General features: G+C 45.9%; 1 pseudogene; it reads right to left on the bottom strand.

Annotated features, from left to right (window-relative positions):
* LOC142312025 (uncharacterized) overlaps positions 1-22,737 on the bottom strand; it is a 164,905-nt pseudogene that overhangs the window by 77,892 nt on the left and 64,276 nt on the right.

Here is a 22,737-nt window from a genome sequence, read left to right as displayed (position 1 = left end):
AATGACATCACTTCCCTGCAAACCGCAGGCAGCGATTTACATTACCGCAGGTAAAACGCGAAATACCGGAGAGAATAACGCAGGAAAACGCAATGAACCACACAGAATTTGCTGCCTGCGTTATTCCCTGCGAGATTTCACGATTACATTGCAGTCAATGGAGTGAAATCCCGCAGCGACGTGTGGAAAAGAAGTGACATGCAATTGTTTTTGCTGCGGGAGTCCCGCAGCAAAACATGCAGCTGTCAAATTCCGTATAGTGCGCACAGCATTTTTTTCCCCCATAGGTTTTGCTGGTGATTCACTGCAGAGATGTTATGAACATTTTCTGCAGCGAAACATGCAGCAAACCGGCAGGAAATCCGCAGCAAAAACCGGCAAGTGCGCACAGGGCCTAAGGATAGAAATCGGGATAAGCACTTGTCAGTGCCTGGCAAAGAGTTGCCAGTGAAGGATCTAAATAGTTATTGCTACTTATTACAGCCTGCTCCCAATTACCCAATCACATTTCTATGTATTGTTTGTTAAAGGGAAGGTGTCGTGCCCAAAAAAAAATGTTCAATAACTGAAAAAAATGTAAAGTAATAATGTTTTAATTAAATATTATTTGTTTTTAATTGAGCAAAATATAAAAAACAAATAAGTTTGATATTTTCCGCTCAAACAGTAGGGGGAGCAGCTGCTGAAATCCTATAGAAATCCTACTTTAGAAATCGCTCACATTACAGCTGCAGTAAAAGTGGGCAGAATCTGCTCTCCTGTGTGTGATGTTACACCTCCCCCTCCCAATCTGGTTGTTTTCAAAAGGATAAGGGAGAATGAAGTTTAGGGACACAGTGCAGAGCCATTTTGTTGGTGACCACAAATGTCTAAAGTGTCACCAAGGACAGCTGCATAGTGCTCCCCATATAACGCTCTGCACGCCCTAGTCCAGCAATGCTCTGCCACACGCACGCCCACCCGCAATGCTCTGCCACACGCACGCATGATGCTCTGCCACACGCACAATGCTCTGCCACACTCACGCACGCACAATGCTCTGCCACACGCACGCACACACAATGCTCTGCCACACGCACGCACACACAATGCTCTGCATGCACGCCCGCTGCGACAAGGAGAGTGAGGGGGAGAGCGTGGGGGTGTCATTGGAGACAGTAGCATCAGCAGTGGGGGGAGGTGCGCCGGTACACTACTCGCACAGGCCGACAGGTGACAGGGGGAAAAGTGCAGCACACAGCATGACCGTTGTGAGCTGCACAAAGATGGCGCTGATCTCCTCCCTCTGCTGTGACCTGGACAGCCCAGGGGGTGCGTCCAGGTCACAGCACACGTGCCCTCTCTGTTACTAAATGGGGTCGGAGCCCGACCACTGTTCTCTATGCCCAGGGGGCTGCCATAAACGAGATGAGTAACTATCGTTACACACAGCAAATCCAACATGGCAGCCCCAGTGCTTCAGTAAAAATAGAATTAAATAAAAACTAAACAGTAAGTTTAATTTTGTATTAAAAATGCTTGATTTCATAATCAAAATTATTAATACAAAAATAAAAAAAAAATGCGACACCCTACCTTTAATAGTGCCTGCAGTAAATTTACTAGTGAACTAGGTAAAAAGGTCTTATCAGTTTTTTTTGCCGGATGAAAATTACACATTGAACCAGAGTAAAGCTGTTCGCACATTCTATCCCATGCGCATCAGAAGTCTGCTGCAAAGATTCCTACACTCAAGAGGACGAAGGCATCTGCACCAATCTCCAAACTCTGTCACAGTTGGATCCTGGCCTGGATGAAGTACGGTCCAAGCAAAATCCCGACCCTTGTACGTACGTCACGTACGGTCATGTGATGTCAGGTTAGGAAGAGGAGGAGTGGGACAATACAGAGCCTGACGATGAAGTTGTAGATCCCACTTGGTGTGAACCCAGAGGCTCGCAGTTGTTTAGCTCAGCATATGAGAAGAAGGGGGAAAGGAGGAAGCCAAGGAGGTTACATTGGCGATTACCATACAAACATGTAGTGATGCAACCATGACAAGCACTGCATCCTCAGCCACAACTCTGGCGGGTCTGCAATTTGCAGAAATGGTTGCCTAACCTGTCCCTTTTTTGAAACCGCAAATGATGACCCAGCTTTCGTTATCTGCCAACGATGTAAACATCGACAGACAAAAATTCAAATAATTTCACTAGTACATGCATAAACCGAGACATACACAAGCTACATGCATTATTGTGCAAATCCTACTGTGGTAAAAAGCAGACTACCGGGCCTAACAAACCAATGACCGCCAAATCCACCGTGTCTGCTGCTTCCTCCTACTTCTGCGTCACCGTCGAAACTATTCTCAAACAAGTCACCAAATGGCAGAACCTTTGTTTACCCGGTATAGTTCAGTGAGAGACTGTCAACTGTTACGGAAATGACCATGCCTGGTGTTTATGACCCATGTAAGACACCATGGCCACATTCTGTGGGTTGGATGGACCATACCTCTCTGGTGTGCAAACACACTATGGGGAAATGGTGGGGGAATCATGCTGCCTGCGAGGTTTTTAAATATCAAGACTCCAATATGGGTCTCCAAGTTGTGTCTTGTCTATAGTGCCAGGGATCTGGGAGCAAGAGGCCTACTCCTGTCACTCGTGCATCTCTTGATTTTTTTAAGTGAAAATGCAGAGCTTAAATTCATATGCTTTGGAGAACGCAGTCACACAGCCGCATAGTTGTGGACCACTATACAGGCACACAGTTTGATCAATGGCTGTCTCCACTGAACCTGGAGCCAGGGAAGGACATGTGCCATAACTATGCAAATCCGGTGGCGGGACTATGCCTCTGTTACATCACGTGCATTGGATGGATCAACCTGGTTGTACAGAAATTTCTAGGGCACTAATCCCGCCTAGATGCATTGCTGCAGAAGGCATGGTCGCTGTGTGCTCACTTGGATCACAAATGGAAATGTCAGGCCACATCCTGTGTATTTCATGGACCATACCTCCCTGCTGTGTAAACACACTATGGAGAAATAGGGGTGGAGGCAATTGATGCCACTGTCTTGCTGTCTGCCTGAAATGTTTTTAAATATCAATACTCCAAGATGGGTCTCCAAGTTGTGTCTTGTCTGTACTGGCAGGGGTAAGGGAGCACCAGCCTTACAACTGTCTCTCATCCAACTCTATATATGTATGTCAATAATCTAGGAAGCTAATGGCTATGCCACTGTAAAATATATTGTTGCTTTTTTTGGAAGCTTTTTGACCCCTTATAAAGTAGCTTCTTCTGCTTTACGTTTGGCTTTCCATTGAATCCAATGTGGATTGAAAATATTCGGAGTTCGGTGTTTATTCAGTTGTGCTCGACGAACCAAGCCTTGGAAGGTTCAACCACCTCTAACCTTCACAACCGTCTACACATCATAGGGAGATTTCATGACATCTTGTCTCATCTACCTGATCATCCTGAGGAACATTCCGATTTTCTTGTTTACAGTCCTGTGTAAGGAGAGGACGGGGACATCTCTCTGGTGTTGTCCTCTCACTGGATAGAACTAGAGGAAACACATACAGGGACTGAATTAATTCTTTACATACAGATAATTATAGGCCGTGTGTATTTAGTCCTGTCTATTACCTGGTGATGTGAGGGGCTGGGGAACCTCCATCATGACATCCTGGTACAGATCTTTGTGTCCTTCTAAATACTCCCACTCCTCCATGGAGAAATAGATAGCGACATCCTGACACCTTATAGGAACCTGACACATACAATAATACCGTCATCCCCCGATCCCTTCATAGCGTTACTGTATAATGTCCCAGCATTCCCAGCAGTGTCACCTCTCCAGTCAGCAGCTCAATCATCTTGTAGGTGAGTTCTAGGATCTTCTGGTCCTTGATGTCCTCATGTATCAGGGGGGGAGGTGGAGGCCCCGTGATTGGGCTCAGGGGTCTTCCCCATTCCTCAGACACAGGGGCCTGACAGCGATCACTAGAGGTCTTCTTCACTACTGTGTAATCCTGGTTATGGAGAGACACATTAATAAACCTCACTACAGACATTTCCAGAGTCCTCACCTCTCCAGTTCTGTCCATCTGTTATTCCCATAGATAAGAATGATGTAATGTGACGTCATCAGAATCTCTCACCTCTCCAGTAATCCGGAAGAGGATCTCTAGGGTGGGATGTAATATCCTCTCCGCCATCTTGTCCCTGTCCTTATCCATCCTTGATGGGTCAATCAGGAGAATTCTCTTCTATAGAAGATCTGAGAGGATCCGATATTGTAGGGTCCTGAATGGGAAGAAGATGACGATGTAACATCAGAAAGATCCCATGTAAGAAATCTCCGGAGCTGTTACCGGCTTCACATGATCACTACATCCAGTCCTGGCCCCGTCCTGCCCCCGGTATAACACACAATCCACCTATAGTCACACACACAGATTTATCACAGAATATAGACCCGGGGCCGTCAGTAACAGATAATGATAGAGCATTAATATCTCCTGATAGTGACAACATGGAGCGGGCGACGGCCATAATGGAGACTGTACAGTAACAGAGCAGCGAGCGGCGTCAGGAGGGAAGTGACCCAATCTAATCCTATACAGACAGATCCTGATAGAGCCGCACAGACGGGAACACGTTCTGTCTCCTGGAGTGTGAGCAGCACTGAGGGGGTTAATGTAATGGGGAATCTCCACACCCCTCCTCCTGCAGAGCCGCACACTGGATATATGGCTGTGACTAAATCCTAGTGGTGAAAGCTCCGCTCCCTCTGCCACCAGGATTTCCCCGCTCCCCTTTATCACACACAGTCTGTTCTCGGCGCCATCATTACCCGACTCTCTCCCTCTCTGCAGCTTCTTCTCTTACATGCGGCCGCTTCATACAGGGGAAACCACTTCACTTCCTGTGAAGTGTAGAATGGCTCCTCCCCCCATGTGACTGATCACATGACTATGACATCATCACAGGTCCTGTAAGCACAGAGCAGCCATATATCTAGTGCGCGGCTCCACATTTCCAGATGGAATAAATATTTTTCTAGTCCACGTGGTCATGGAGTTGTTATTTAATAGAAGCGGGGGAGTGGGGATAAGACCCCCCGGAGAGGAGCGCGCAGGGGCTGGTGAAGCCCCCCTAACATACACTTGCAAACTTAAAACGGACTCTGAAAACTCATCTGTTCAGAAATGCCTATAATCTACAATGACGCCACTGCCCCACCACCGTGCGGAGCTGCCGCCCCACCACCGTGCGGAGCTGCCGCCCAACCTACACCCCACCTACTGTCTCCTCCCCAAAATCCTTTAGGATGTAAGCCCGCAAGGGCAGGGCCCTCTTCCCTCTGTACCAGTCTGTCTATTGTAACTTGTATATGTATTCTGTATGTAACCCCCTCATGTACAGCACCATGGAATCAATGGTGCTCTATAAATAAACAATAATAATAATAACATGATTATAGTGGATGGGAGGAAACATCGCCATGCCAACCAACCAAGCCGGTCACACCCACTGGCCTGGAAGGAGCTGTAGGGAATCAGTGCTGGAGGCGATGCAGGGACGCAGTAGAGAGGCATACACGGGTGTTCAGTGGAAAAAGTCAGGGTTTTATTCACACTGATAACAAACAGAGAATACAAGGCCTTACTTCAGACAGGAATGCAAAGCAAAGGCCCAGCTTGTCACACAGCACAGCAGAGGCTCTGGAGGTGCCAGTCCATTCAGGTGCATCCTCCCCACAGCCCCTGCTTCAGCTTTCCATCCCAACCACCACACACTGAGGAGATCTGGCTGCCTGGCCTTACAATGAGAGAACTGGCTGCCTGGTCTCAAACTGGGACAATTTTTGGACATTTAGTTTCGTTTTTAAAACTCAAACCTTCTTCAGCGCAGTGTGTTATTGACCAAGCTAATTACTGCCAGTTATAGAGAGAGATATCAGGGGATTTGGAGAACTTTAAATCCATGGTGAACCGATTCCCTGATTATTGAAGTCTTTAGCCAAATTAAAGGGGTGGGCCGTGGCAAGATTGAATTTCATTCTAAATCCGTCTATTTGATGCTAGAATCTAAGCTTTTCTCATATAATTGTATTAAAAAGCTTTTGCTTTTCCCTAACTACACTAACTGCTAGTTTATTTTTATTGTTTATATTCCTTGTCTGATGACGATTCGGGTGAGAATCTCAGTGCAGATTACTCAAAACAAAGCGTCATTAGAGCAGGGGGCAGAGGCTGCGGTCACCTCACAGCACCTGCACCCTCCCTTGAAGTGTCATCAGGGGGCAGAGTCATGATGCTCATTGCAGGCGCTGGTCTGTTCCTTCTATGTCCCTGCTGTGTTCTAGCTCTGTCCCTCCCTGCGCTGTGCACTGAGCGATCTGCCTCTTCCCTAATACACATCGTACACACATGGCTCCGCTCCGTACACCTCGTACACACACGGCTGTGCTCAGTACACTTTGTACACATGCGGCTTTGCTCCGTACATCTGTTACATGCATGGCTCTGTACATGTTTGGCTCTATACAAGCACGGTTCGGCTTCATACACCTCGTACACGTGCAGCTCACGTCCGTACACCTCGTACACGCATGGCTCCGCTCCACACAAGTTGTACACATGCAACTCCATTTCATACACATGCAGCTTCAATACGCACAAACCGTAAACACGCGACTCCACACATATCGTACATCTGGTCCACATACTATGTACACGCAGCTCTGCTCCATACACCTGGTACACGTGCGGCTCTCCACTGTACACCTTGTACGTGCATGGTTCGGCTCCATACACATCGCAGACACGCGGCTCCGCTCTGTACAACTCACACATGTTGTACACACACCTCTGGTCCACATACAATGTATACGCATGGCTCCGCTTCGTACACCTGTGGCTCAGCTATGTACATGTCGGACACGCACGACTTCAATACACACAAACCATACACATTATTCAGACACAACTCTGCTCCACGCTTATCGTACACCGTGGCTTCGCTCAGCACATGTCATACACACGGCTCCGGTCCGTACACCTTATATACATGCAGCTTCACTCCGTACACATTGTACACCCACGGCTATGCTTCATACACGTGCGACTACACTCCGTATGTTGTACACCTGCGGCTCTGTTGCATCCACACTGTAATCCCTCCTGACCCCACACACAAACTTCACCTCATCCAGCACAGCACAGTCCTGCACACACTGAGGAGCTGATCATGTGACCCCTGACTCCTCCCCTCTATGTGACATCATCACAGGTTCTGCAAGCAGAGCCATATATCTAGGGTTGTGGCTAAATCCCAATGGGCCATGGGACCACTGCCGACGTCATGGCCATGTAACCAGAAGGGGCGTGGCCTGCACCAACATAGCTGGATTTTTTTAAGTCCACATGGTGATGGAGTTGTTATCCCCTTAGACCCGCAACACACATCCGTGTAATTTGTACGTGTGCGGTACGTATTTGCACGTACCGGAGACCCATGTTATTCAATGGAAGATGGCACAAGTACGTAAAATCGCACGGAACGTGTGTCCGTGTCGTAAGTACGTGTGTGCGCTTTTCTACACGAACGACATGTCCGTTTTTGGCCGGCAGCATGCAGGCACGGACCCGCTTTAGTCCATGGGTCTGTGCCTGCACGGACCGCACACTGAGTATGTCCGTGTTCAGCACGTATCGTCCGTGTCCGTATTTCATCACAAAATCTGAAACACTTGTTACCAATCTATCAGGTCAATTGTAGGCCATTAATTCTGGCGCCAAACATACATTTCCTGTCTCATTTGTACGCCAGACAGCAGCTGGGCACCTGTCCTCTCACTGCAGGGGAACTTTGAGCTCAGAGAACACCACAGGTACTGAGCATGGCGCCCAGAATCGATACAGAGAGGCTGATTGGAGAAGTAGAGCGGCATCCAGAGCTGTGGGACACACGTATTGATGGCTATCATGACAGGTTAATGGTGGAACGAGCATGGATGGCTGTGGCAGAGATAGTCTACCCTAGGAATGGATGGTCTCAATGTACCCCTGGAAGGACAAAATAGATATGGTGAGTACAGATATTTGCCTTGCTTCTGTCTTTACCTACATGTGCACATTCTGTAGGCAGAGTATAAACATATTTGTATAGTTTGTTTGGCATGTATTAGGCTATGTGTCCACGGTAGAATGTACCTGCGGATTTTTCTGCATGAAAATCCGCGACTTTCGCGGCAAATCCGCACCTTATTTTTGCCGCGGATTTGCTGCGGATTTAGGCTATGTGTCCACGGTAGAATGTACCTGCGGACTTTTCTGCCTGAAAATCCGCGACTTTCGCGGCAAATCCGCACCCGCGGATTTGCCGCGGATTTGGCGCGGATTTTGATGCGGATTTTTTTTTTTTTCCCCATTCTATACGCAAATCCGCACCAAAATCCGCAACAAACAATTGACATGCTGCAGATTTTTCCGCATCAAAATCCGCGGCAAATCCGCAGCGGAAAAATCCGCAGCATGGACACAGCATTTCCAAAATGCCATTGAAATGGCTTGGAAGTGCCGCTGCTGCAGATTTTCGGTAAATCTGCGGCAAATCCGCGGCAAAATCCGCGCAAAATCCGCAGCGTGGGCACATAGCCTGAATGGGCCTGACTCATTTTGAGCTACACTAGAGACTCACAAACAGGAGAGTGTAGTTTTCTGGCCTTTTGAAGTATTCATTGCAGTTTTCAAGTAATGTCAGCATGTGTATATGTGGCCTGCAAAGCATTTTATGCATGTACAAAAGGCATTTCAGGGTGGTTAAGGCCGGTTTCACACATCCGGCTTTTTGCCGGATCCGGCGCTCTCCCGTACAGTTAATACAGTACAATGACAGCGCAACAAGCGCTGGTTACGTGCTGTCATGTGACCGGCGCATATGACCCGGAAGTTACAGCGCTATCATTGTACTGTATTATCTGTAGGGAAGAGCGCCGGATCCGGCAAAACGGCAAAAAGCCGGATGTGTGAAACCGGCCTTAGCCACTAATAAACATGTTTGGGGGTTTTTTGGCTTGCATTTCTGTGCATTGTCTATTGCAAATGTGCTGTGATTTGTCTATACATTTTGAGTTGTATTTCTATGTTTGGTTTATTATGCATGTTCCTTGGTGTCACCATGACTGGAATGGTAACAGTAATGTGTAGTGTATAATGGAAAATATATGTGGAACATATGGCACTTCATGGGTTAGTAGTCATTTTGTTTCTCATGGCTTTCTATAGGTTTTTTTTATTTTTTTTTTAACAATTAAAAGGAGATAAATGATTATTCAGTGGTTTAAGATTTTTACTGGTGAAATTGTTTTCTTTCCCATGCTTATTGTGTTATTATGTCACTATATGAGTGTTATGGGTTGTTGTTTTCATACACATGGATGTGTGTTCCTATTTTTTACAATTGCTGCAATACAAGACTAATGTCTAATTTTTTTTAATCTACAATTGTTAGAATTCGTGACCTTATTTTAATTTTTTTTTTTTTTTTTTAACAGTGGATCTTGTCAAACGGCGATGGCGCTCAGCCCGTGACCAGTTCAGAAGAGAGTATAACCCTGTGGCCACCACAGCTGCCGCAGCCAAAAAGAAAAAATATGTCCATTATGAAAGACTCACCTTCCTCATGCCCATTTTGGAAGTACCAAAGTAAGTTTCAACCATTACATCACATGGTGGTTTTATTTAAAAGGCACACATTAATTTTTTTTTTTTTTTTTTCATCAAAGTACAGAGGATAATCTGGAAGATAGTGAGGAAGCCCAGTCAGCAGTATTAACAGCGACCTCTGCTTCTGAGATGGAGCCTACCTCATATCAACCTCCACCAATCCCCAACACCAGCCAGCCAGACGCAGAAGAAATGTCCTCTGATTTGGGTTTGGGAACAAGTCAATCCACTACTGTAATTCCAGGCCAGTCTACAGGGCAACAAAGTGGCCCTTCACCAGTTCTTGCAGAGAGTAGTCCACAGCAACATGCAGGCACACAACCAAGAATAACAACTAAAACCATGCGCACAGTAGCCCAATCTATCTGTGGTCGCAGACATAGGCGTTATGAAGATTTACGTTCCCTGCCAGATATCATTGATACCAGAATAATACACATGATGAATTCACTGACACCAGAGAGTGATGGAGAGAGATTTTGCCGCTCCCTTTCTCCCTCTCTTGCATTGGTTGCACCTGATAGGCAGGACAGATTGAGGGCGTCCTTAATAACCCTAATATCTGCTACCCAACGTGAGCCAGAACCCATATATTGTTTTGAAGTGATAGAGCAATGGAGAGCTAATCCACGTGGTCCACACACAAACACAACCCAATAAACTGTGGAAACCCAAACTGATGAACATTACTTTAATTTTCAACTAAATCCTGTAGTGCAACAAACACATATACAGTGTCCATCTTCTTCTATGGTAACTGATGTACAAATTAGGCCAACAGTTGTCCCACACCAAACAGGTACATCAATGACACAAAGGCCATCTCAACAGCCAACATTTGTCCCACAACTACCCCAACAAACACCAATACAATCCTCTTTTAACTATCCTAGTATTGTTAGCAATGTTCATAGACTACCTCAAATGATTCAACAACCAACAGCATACCATGTTCCTAATAATCCACAACAACAGTACTTTCAAAAACAGACTTACCCAACTAACTTCACATACACACATACTCGGCCTCTTCCAACACATCAATATGTACCACCTACACTTGGTCTTCCATCTGCTCAAACAACTGCCTCATTATTTGTTCCAAGTACAACAACTGTTACTAGTGGAAACACTGATCAGTCACTCACTACAACATCTACTGTTGTGCAGCAAACATATTCTGTAGGTGTCAATGCAATGGAGATTACACAGGAAAGCATCAGTAGCCTAGAGGATTTAGTTGAATCATAATGTGATATTGTATGTATTATTTTACATTTTGGTATGTTTTCTATGGTATTGCTGGTGGGAAAAAATATCAAAATGTAACACATTACTTACTCTATATGCATGGGGTCATATTTTTGTTTTCCTTTCCAAAAATTCAATAGAAATTACTCTATCACTTCAAAAACAATATCTGCCTGTTAGAATGAAGCCTTGCTCTGGACATGTTGATTGGACCATCCGTTATAATAAACTGGGTTTAGGGAAAAAATGAACGCACATAAACTACTACACTAACATTCAGACACCTTTATTATTAAAAATCCAGCCACTATGCAGTATCTGCATATGGTCTGGTCCCATACTTGTATTCCAATAGTGCCAAACAAATTATGTTTGCGTGACATTATTGCATAATAAAGTATGGTGTTTTTTATGGGCTAATGTCCCTGACAAAATTGTATTAAAAAAAAAAACATGGTGTCTTGCAAAAGATAACATACATACATACATAGGTAAAATAATAATTCTGGACTAACTTTTTCAAATAAAATTTGCAATAATTTTATTAGTCATGTACATTCAGTAGTACTGTTTTTAGAATAACAAAAAATCCTGATGTTATAACAATATTGTTATATCACAATAGGTTATGGGGACCACAAACACAACCAACCAACAAAAAAACCTCAAATTATACCTATGTATGGTCATTTTCTCTTTTGTAATACATATGTGTTTGTGCTTATGTAACCAAGTGTTAAAAAACTATAACAATGCCAAAATTATACATGACTATGGCGATTTAAACTAAAATAATCTTTAAACTGATTCCTCACTTGTAGACCAGAAGTGGACACAGTGGTTCTGACACTACTATTCTGTACAAATGGTGCATTTAAAACAGGCAACTCCTCAATGTCTTCGTCATTGCTTTCATGTAATCTACAGTAATTATGTAACACTACTGTCGATTTAATGACAGCCTTGACTAAATGCGCCATCTTGAGGCCAAAATGCCAAAGGCACATTCAACATAGGAATGTGCTCTGGCCATTTTGCTATTAAATAGGGCTTTTGATCTGTCCAGCCCCCTTCTGGGATATGGACGCATCAAATGCCTAGACAATGCAAACCACTGATCTGCAACCATTACAAAAGGGACAATTGGGCCATTAGTACCAGGCAATGGTCTTGGTGCAGGCAAACTTAAACTATCAGACATTAATTGTCTTGCTAAACGTGAGCTTCGGAAAATGCGAGCATCTGAGGCACTGCCATAGGCCCCAATATCCGCAAATAAAAAGCAGTAGTTTGTATCTACCATGGCCAAAATAACTACAGAAAAAAACTTATGATAATTAAAATATCTTGATGCTGAGTTCGGTGGTTTCTTCACTCTGTGTTTTCCGTCAATGGCACCAATACAATTAGGGAAAGCTGTTTTCTCCAAAAATTCATCTGAAATGTGCATCCATTCCTGTGTTGAAGGCAGCTGCATGACATGATGCCTAAGGGTCTCCCAAAGCACAGTGCAGGTATGCAGGATAATCTTGCCAATTGTTGACCTTCCCAATAAGAATTCGAAATGTAGACTGCTGATGGATTGCCCAGTTGCTAGGTAACTGAAATAGAATAAAAACATGACATTACTTTGACTATTCATGTAATTTATATTTCACACCAAATATTTGTATCATCCAATGACTGGCGAGATACTGTGTATGTTTTTTTATAATATCTTTGGTTGGGAAAAGCATATGTGATCTTTACTTTCCATATTGGAAAAATATTTAATTTTGTGTTTAATAAACAAGTTTGTTTGAGTTAAGCCTCTTGTGTCTTCAATTTTGGTAGAGATAGAATGGTAGATGTGACTTCTCTGATCTTAATTTTAAATTGCACTGTGGTTAAGTGATCAATATAAGTTTTCTACAAAGACCATAATTTTAAATTACATAATGTCAAAAAAAATTATGCCTTAGCGACTTAACATGTATTTCAATAAAACCGATAAAGCATGAGTATACATGACAACACCTACCGTAAAGTCACCAACAGTCGTTCCTCAGGGGAGATGCTGAGGCGCATAGAGGTGTCCTAATGCTTCAAACGATGGTACACAAGGTCAAGGATGTTGTCAAATGAATTCATGGTGAGATGGCAGTAGGCTTGGAATTTAGGTGGAAATTTCCGCATTTCCCCATATAAAATATTAAATTGCCCATGTGTTTTCCTGAGCTTCACAAGGGGGTGAATCCACATCCTTTTCTCCAGTGGTGGCTCTTCTATAATCATATGTCGCCTAACCCCAAATCTCCTAGATATCAAGAGCAAATACATGGTTGCTTCATTGGAGAGAGACATTTTGGAGTGTGTCTAATGTGAGAATGAGCTCTGAAGCCATGTTTTTTAAGGGTTTTTTTAAGCAAAATAAACAAATTGGATAGTTAATTGACCAATTAAACACACCAGGAGCACATATTGATGGGCTAACAAGGTTATTTGTGTGAAAATACGTATCTGAAAAAACGGACGGCACACGGACTGCACACGTACGTATTTTATGTAAATACGGTCATTCCGCACGTACACACGGCTCGCATACGCCATCACACGGATACCATACGTATCGGAGAAACGCCCCAAAAATACGGAACACGGACCCAAAAAACGGACCGTGTCATACGGACGTTTTTTTTTGCAGAAGTGTGTTTTAGGCCTTAGTGACGGAGCTAATTTTCACCTTAATGACCAGACCAAATTTTGCAATTCTGACCAGTGTCACTTCATGCGGTTATAGCTCCTGAACGCTTCAACGGATACCGGTGATTCTGAGATTGTTTTTTCGTCACATATTGGACTTCATGTTAGTACCAAATTTAGGACAATATTTTTTGCGTTTATTTATGAAAAAAATTTAATTTTGGCAAATATTTTGAAAATTTAGCAATTTTCAACTTTTGAATTTTTATACCGTTAAACCAGAGATTTCTGTGACACAAAATAGTTAATAAATAACATTTCCCACATGTCTGCTTTACACCAGCACAATTTTGGAAACAATTTTTTTTTTTGTTAGGAAGTTAGAAGAGTTCAAAGTTCATCAGCGATTTCTCATTTTTACATCAAAATTTACATTACCATTTTTTTTAGGGACCACATCATATTTGAAGTGACTTCGATAGGCCTAGATGACAGAAAATACCCAAAAGTGACCCCATTCTAAAAACTGCACCTCTCACACTGCTCAAAACCACATTCAAGAAGTATATTAACCCTTCAGGTGCTTCACAGGAACTAAAGGAATGTGGAATGAAAAAAAGCAAAAAATAAAATGTACGTAAAAATGTTGCTCTAACCCAAATTTATTCACTTTTAGAAGAAATAACACAACAAAATGGACCCCAAAACTTGTTACCCACTTTCTTATGAACGCGCCAATACCCCACATGTGGTCAGAAACCTCTGCTTGGACAAATGGGAGGGGCCAGAACAGAAGGAGCAATATTTGAATTTTGGAAAGCAAAGTTGGCTGAAATAGATTGTGGGCACCATGTTGCATTTACATGTCCGCTAAGGTACCTAAACAAAAGAAACCCCTCACAAGTGATGCCATTTTGGAAACTAGACCCCTCAAGGATTTTATTCAGGAGTATAGTAAGCATTTTGAATCCACAGGTACTTCACAAAAATGTTGCTGTAGCAACAAATTTGTCACTTTTAGGCTATGTGGCCATTATCCAGAGACACGTCGTCTAGTACACAGTGTCAGCCTTCCTGCAGAGATGTGAGTGTTGTCCAGGGGAGAATGCAGCTGCCCATGCCCACGATTTGGGTTCAGGCTGCTGTGGACTTTAGCTCTATTCTACCTGCAGAGAGCACTCTTGTCTCCGCAGCATAAATTGAAATGCTGAGGCTCGGGAAGCTGCACCACAAGTCGGTTTATGCTGCGGAGAAAAGAAGCACAGTGGGCATGGGATTTCTAAAAATCCTTCTACTGTGCTTCTACTGCACAACGCAGCGTTATGGACGCAGGGAAAACACTCTGCGCCCAAAACGCTGCAAACCCTGATCGTGGGCGCACAGCCTAAAATGCTACAATGGATGAATGGATAGATGTCAAACATATATATAACGTCCCACCCCCCTGCATATTCTAAGCTGGCGCCCTTTAGTGCCTTTCATGTGGCACTAAAGGGTGCCTATCCTTGTATTTAGCCCCCAAAAAGATAATAATTAAAATAAACGACGTGGGGTCCCCCCTATTTTTGATAGGCAGCTAGGGTTAAGCAGACAGCTGTAGCCTGCAAACCACAGCTGACAGCTTCACCTTGGCTGGTGATCAATTTGGAGGGCTCCCCAGGCTGGTTTTTAAAATAAAAACAAAAAAAACGTGGGGTCCCCCCCAATTAGATCACCAGCCAAGGTGAAGCTGACAGCTGGGGTCTGGTATTCTCAGGGTGGGAAGAGCCATGGTTATTGGACTCTTCCCAGCCTAAAAATAGCAGGCCGCAGCCGCCCCAGAAGTGGCGCATCTTTTAGATGCGCCAATCCTGGCACTTCGCCCCAACTCATCCCGTTGCCCTGGTGCGGTGGCAAACGGGGTAATAAATGGGGTTGATACCAGATGTGTAATGTCACCTGACATCAAGCCCAGCAGTTAGTCATGTCACGGCGTCTAACAGATACCCGACATAACTAATTGACAGTAATAAAAAAAAAAATGACAACAAAAAAAAAAATTATTTGAAAAAACACTCCCCAAAACATTCCCTCTTTCACCAATTTATTGAAAAGAGAAAAAAAAATAGGGTCCGCTGTAATCCATTTTGGAAGTCCCACGACGACTCTGGACCTTCTAGAATATGGGGGCATGTTCAGGGAACGTATCCCCCATTTTCTAGGTGTGCAGACCCTCCATGTGAGGAGTGTGGGTGCAAAAAATCTGCACCCTGTCTACACGGGTCACAGCTGCAGAGTGCGAGCAGCAGCCAGCGCAGCTCTCTGAACACAAGAAGCTGAGCTGTCAGCTGCTCTGCACAGTGCACACATGTGACCCGCGCTACAGAAGAAGAGGAGGAATCACGGGGATCGCCGAGGATAAGGTACGGGGGAACACCGGGAGACACCGGGGAGGTATGGCGGGTGACCTGGCAGGGCCTGGGGAGCAGGTTTTTGTCCCATGTGTCCTGGCACATGCAACAGAAATCAGAGGAAGAAGCTGAATGTGGGCGGCGCGCTGCTGTGCGCGCCGGTGTGCGCATCGCCATCTTGGATTATGGAGGGGGTGGAGGGTCGGGAAGGGCATTTTGGCGACACCAGGGAACCGGAGGGGACAAGGGAGGAGATTTATCTCCCATCTGACAAGTTTGGTGGGAGATAAATCATTTTTTACCGGCGCTGTCATTTACTGTAACGTGATCATCGGTATACGCTGTATACTGGTGATCACGTGAGCGGGGACTGGAAAAAACGGCCTGAATCATGATCTCCAGGGTCTCAGCTACCACCGGTAGCTGAAACTCCGGAGATTTTCCGTCGCTGGGGGGCGCTACAAGCTATTTTGGCATGACGTCTCAAGGCGTCGGTACAGAACAAGTACCCTGTTTTTCCGATGTCTTGAGACATTAGGCCATCGTTATGCGGTTATAATAGAAGTGGGGTTTGAGGGCAAGACCACAGGAGGGGGTTGCAGGGAGTGGACGGGAGAAAACATCACCACGCCCACTAACTAAGCCGATCACACCCACTAACCAAGCCGGTCACGCCCAAGTTCCTTCTAGCCACTGGGATTTAGCCACAATCATAGGTGGAGGTATGTGGAGATTCCCCATTACTGGGAGCAGGGGGTATTAACCCCCTCAGTGCTGGTGACCTTTCTCTTCTTGCTCCCATATACCTCACTGATGGATGCATCTCTTTCTCTGGAGCTTCTCTTATTTCCCGCTGATGTCGCGTCTGTGGGTTCTTTTTTATGGCTCATATTTAATAGAAGGTTCTGGAACATACAAATTATTAATCTGGTTTATTCCCTCCTAGCGATTTCCTTCTGGTCTGTTTACAAGTCGCCTCCTGCATTGTCTCCCATTAGAGCTGCACCCACAGAGGTGTACTAACATACTATTCAATGCCCATTGCCAGCGTCATTAGCGGTGAAGCTGTTGAGGAGGGCCATTAGATCAAATACTTAATTAACCTCTTCACAAGGGATTGTGGGAAATGTGTCAATTTGCCTTATATGAGACAGGTTTTCAGAGATAACTAACATGGCCACGGATGACATCATAGATACTCCCATCAGCATGGATCCACCAGATAACGACATAAACCCTCCCATCAGCATGGATCCATCCAATGACCTCATAGACCTGCCTACGATGACCCCCACCAATCAGCTCATGGACTAACACATTGTTCAACCCACTGACTAATGGACAAGTCCAAGTATATCCACTGTAGGGCTGACCATGAGCCTTTTCTTAGTTTATACAAGAGCATGTTCTTGGAATAAACCTGTCTGTTTTTGGGCAGACCTCGATCGAGGAAAGATGAATATCCGACTGTGTGTCTGATTTTTCAAGCATGCACTCGATCCACACCAATTAGGCCAGGCAGCAGGCAACAAGTGACCTCTGGTTAAGAGTTCACCTTAACAAAGCGTCTTCCTTGTGTCCATTGTCACCGGTTCAGAATGCCGGGCTTAGGCCCTGTGCGCACACTGCAGTTTTTACCACGGTTTTGCTGCATGTTTTGCTGCAGAAAATGTTCAGAACCTTGCTGCAGTCCTTCCCCAGCAAAACCTGTGCTAAAAAAAAATGCTGTGCGCACACTGCGTTTTTTTCACCAACGGGTTTTGCTGCGGAATTTCTGCAGCAAAAAGAATGTGCATGTCACTTTTTTTCTGCAGGTACCTGCGGTATTTTACCCCATTGATTGTAATGTATTCATGAAATACCGCAGGTAGCAAATTATGTGCGTTTCATTGCGTTATTCCGGCGGTATTTCGCGTTTTTCGGGACATAGTGATCATCACTACCCTGCGTTTTGTCATTAGGAGAGGAAGTGATGTCATTAGGAGAGGAAGAGGAAATAGAGCAGAGAGTAAATACACACATCACACTCACACACACACACATACATATACAATGAACATAGAAATCAAACGTACATATTAAAACTAAAAAACGAAAATAAAAACGTGGGCTCAGCCATATTTTTACTATATATTTACCATATTCTGTCCAGCCAAGGTAAGTACACAGCAGGGGCCTGGTATTCTCAGGCTGGGGAGGATGAGGGCCATGGTTAATGCCCCCCCTCCCGCAGCCAAGAATATCAGCCCGCAGCTGCCCCGAGAATGTTGCATCCATTATGCGACAGTCCCGGCATGTTACGGACTCTTCCCGATTGCCGTGATGAGGTGGCAATCGGGGTTATAAGGAGTTAATGGCAGCCCATAGCTGTCACTAAGTCCAAGATTAATAATGGCAGCATCTATGACACGCCGTCACTAATCTGTAAGTAAAAGTAAATAAACACACACAAAAAAATCCTTTATTTGAAATCAAATACAAAAAATTCCCCTCTTTCACCACTTTATTAACATCCCCAAATACCCCTCCAGGTCCGGCATAACCTACAGGAGGTCCCACAACGCTTGCATACTGACCAGCAACGTCTGAGAGCTAGTACTGAAAACAGTCCCGTGAACGAGGCTGCACGGGTAACTCAAGGACATTTTTCACGATCGGTAATGTCATTACCGCTCGCGAGAACTTCAGGGCCTCACAAGCGGTAATAGAGTGATGTCACCGACCGTCAATGACCCTGCGAGAACTCAGACCCAAGGTCCTGCAGGCTCACTGCTGTATGAGAAATAATGTTGTAGGGGAAACACGTACAACAGAAATAAAAGCTGTAATATCTATCAACCAATTTATCTATCTCTATCCCTCTATCTTTCTATCTATCTATTATCTATCCTATCTCTCTATCAACCTATCCATCATCTATCTATCTATCTATCCATTATCTATCTATCAACCTATCTATCTATCCATTATCTATCTCTCTATCTATCTGATTCCCAGGGACCGCAGTGCTGGGGAGTCAGCCGCATCTTCCTGGCTGCTGGCCCTTTAAGACCCCGCAGGGCGCATTCAATACTGAACGCTGCGATTATGCTGGTACTGGCTACGTGAGGACGTACGGGTGGGAGGTGTGCTACAGTCCAACAGAAGAGGAGCAACTTCCCCATCGTCCCCCAGGTTCTACTATGCCAGGCAGTGCTCTCTCTGTGCTCTGTCAGTGTCCCCAGCTTCCCCCAGGTCTGTCAGTGTCCCTAGCGTCCTCCAGGTCTGTCAGTATCCCCATCCTCCTCCAGGTCTGTCAGTGCTCCCAGCCTCCCCCAGGTCTGTCAGTGTCCCCAGCCTCCCCCAGGTCTGTCAGTGACCCCAGCCTCCCCCAGGTCTGTCAGTGTCCCCAGCCTCCCCCAGGTCTGTCAGTGTCCCCAGCCTCCCCCAGGTCTGTCAGTGTCCCCAGCCTCCCCCAGGTCTGTCAGTGTCCCCAGCCTCCCCCAGGTCTGTCAGTGTCCCCAGCCTCCCCCAGGTCTGTCAGTGTCCTCAGCCTCCCCCAGGTCTGTCAGTGTCCTCAGCCTCCCCCAGGTCTGTCAGTGTCCCCAGCCTCCCCCAGGTCTGTCATTGTGCCCAGCCTCCTCCAGGTCTGTCAGTGCCCCCAGCTTCCCCCAGGTCTGTCAGTGTCCCTAGCCTCCTCCAGGTCTGTCAGTAACCCTAGCCTCCTCCATGTCTGTCAGTGACCCCAGCCTCCCCCAGGTCTGTCAGTGTCCCCAGCCTCCCCCAGGTCTGTCAGTGTCCCCAGCCTCCCCCAGGTCTGTCAGTGTCCCCAGCCTTCCCCAGGTCTGTCAGTGTCCCCAGCCTCCCCCTGGTTTGTCAGTGCACCGGGCCTCCCCCAGGTCTGTCAGTGTCCCCAGCCTCCCCCAGGTCCCCAGGTATGTCAGTGTCCCCAGCCTCCCTCAGGTCTGTCGGTGCCCCCAGCCTCCCCCAAGCCTGTCAGTGTCCCCAGCGTCCCCCAGGTCTGTGTCTGCCCCCAGCCTCCCTCAGGTTTATCTGTGCCCCTAGCCTCCCCCAGTTATGTCTGTGCCCCCAGCGCCCTCTGTGCCCCCAGCCTCCCTCAAGTCTGTCTGTGCCTCCAGCCTCCCCCATTGTTCTCAGTGCCCCCATCATCCCCCAGCCTCTCCCATCGCTCTCTGTGCCCCCAGCGCTCTCTGTGCCCCTCCGTCAATCCCCCAGGGCTGTCTGTGCCCCTCTGTCAATCCCCCAGGGCTGTCTGTGCCCCTCCGTTAATCCCTCAGGGCTGTCTGTGCCCCTCCGGCAATCCCCCAGGGCTGTCAGTGCCCCTCCGGCAATCCCTCATGGCTGTCTGTGCCCCACCGGCAACCCCCAGCGCTGTATGTGCCCTTCCGGCAATCCCCCAGGGCTGTCTGTGCCCCTCCAGCAATCCCCCAGGGCTGTCTGTGCCCCTCCATCAATCCCCCACGGCTGTCTGTGCCCCCCAGCTATGTATATATCCCCAGCAATGTTTGTGCCCCACAGCGATGTCTGTGCAACCCAGTGATGTGTATATGACCCCAGTGATATCTATGCCCCACTGCTTCCCTAATGATGTTTATTCCTCCCAGCCCTCCCCAGCAATGTTTATGCCCCTCAGCTTGTCTGTGCTCCCCATCAATGATGTATATACCCCCAGTGATGTCTGCCCACAGCCACGTCTATGTTCCGCAGCTTTTCTAGTGATATATACTCCTCCCAAGTGATGTATTTGTCCTCAGCATCTCCTTTGATGTCTACGCCCCCAGCCTCCCTAGTCATGTCTATGCCCCCAGCCTCCCCAGTGATCTATATTCTTCCCAACCTTCCCCTGTGTTGTATATACAGCAGGCCCAGCCAACTCAAACCTGGAAAAGCAGTTGTGAAAAGCAAGAAGATCAGTATCACCTAATATTACAGCTGCACCAAAGAGTACAAGCTCCAGCCGCCACAGTGAGTTAATTGTTTGACAAAAAATAGCAGGGTAATTTTGAAGTTGATAGTTTTGTGCGGCCCCCGAAGGTTGGTAGAAATTTACAAATGGGCCCCAGCAGAAAAAAGGTTCCCCACCCCTGCCATAGACGATGAATAGAAAGAAGCATACACATCTCCTGGGAAAACCTCTCTCCGTATTGTATATGCCGGACTTGTTTCTTCAGACATTAATAATTGCAGCTGTTATAATTAATGTCTCCTGTAAATCCCCCTCATGACCGCTCCCCGGGACCCTCCCAGTGTCATCACTCGTTATCCATGTGACGACATGGACTCTCATGGGTTAAAGTTTCTTAAAATCCAGCCAGACAGCATGATAGATTGTCTATAGATGGGGGAGAAGTCCCTCATTGTTTTTACAAGACTCTTGTTGACTCAATGTAATTGTGTTGGCCACTGAAAGCTAGACGTATTGTTCTCCAGACATTTCCAGTAACCATTGTATTGTAGTTGTGTATTGATAATGTAATTACCTTAGTAGCCATTGTCTAGTCGGTGACTCCCAGTTTACATGTACACCCTCAGTCTTTCTATGCACATCATTTAAATGAACATTGTCCATGCAGCTTGAAATTCCTCCAATGGGAGAAGCAATCTTGTCCAACCAATCGATGAGGACGCAGTGTATCCAAGTGGAAGGTTGTGGCTATAAAAAGGACTTCTTTAAGCCACCAGGGGTTGTTGATGAAGGTTGATGGATCCAGTCTAAGCTCTTTGGAGCTGACTAGAGGATCAGGATATCTTATGGCTTCAATCTAGGGACTCCGGACCCGGTTGAAGACCATATCCACAGCCTAGGGATTTCGACTCCGGCTGCCAGGATTTTAACATCATACAGGACTACCTAAGGAGGACACTCAGGTTGGGACAGTTCAGTCACCTGTTACAGACTTTGCAGTCCTCAGACAGCTTGGAACCTGTGAGGCATGGACATTCTAAATCCCTGGTGAGCCAGCGGAAGGGTGAGACTCTGTTGCCTGTTACATTTGTGTGTTTTGCTGGTTATGTGTTATGTGCTGTTAATTGTTTGGGGATCCAATAAAGTCTAATTATTGTGGTTCCCTCACCCTGTGTGGTCTGAGTAGTGTTACGCCCACGGTTAAGGAGGCCGGCGTTCAGTTGGGATGAGCCCTGAGCCACGCTGTCTTTCTAAAGGCGGCGGGTTTTAGTGGACGAGAGCACCCACTGAGCCCCGTGTCTCCACAATCCATATTTATGGAATCCCTGTGCTCTGAGTAGCTCCTGTACTGATAATCTCCAGTACCACAGCGGCAGCGGAATCTGGATCATTGTTAGAGGTAGAGCGCTCCATTTATCACCCATTTCCCCACTCCTGACCTGATGACCTCTGGTTCTGCCAGTTATAGTGGTCTGTGTGAAATACACAGATCAGAAGTATTTCTGTGTATTAGACAGACCAGCGATTAACACCTTATCAGCATATACAGTCTATAATTTTAATCATAGGTTAATTTTAACAGTGAAAGTAAGAATATCAAAAATAAAATACAGAAAAGAATAAAATACAGAAAATCACATTGTTGAAATTATATAAATGTATTTGCATTTTGCACAGAGAGATAGGTATTTGATCCCTCTGTCAAATAAGACTTAATGCTTGTTGGCAAAACTCCTGTTGGCAAACACAACAGTCAGATGTTTTTTGTAGTTGATGATGA

This window comes from Anomaloglossus baeobatrachus, chromosome 5 (assembly GCF_048569485.1).
Source record: "Anomaloglossus baeobatrachus isolate aAnoBae1 chromosome 5, aAnoBae1.hap1, whole genome shotgun sequence".
In the NCBI taxonomy this organism is placed as follows: domain Eukaryota; kingdom Metazoa; phylum Chordata; class Amphibia; order Anura; family Aromobatidae; genus Anomaloglossus; species Anomaloglossus baeobatrachus.
Note: the sequence above shows the minus strand (reverse complement) of the source record. Positions and strands in the feature narration are given on the sequence as shown.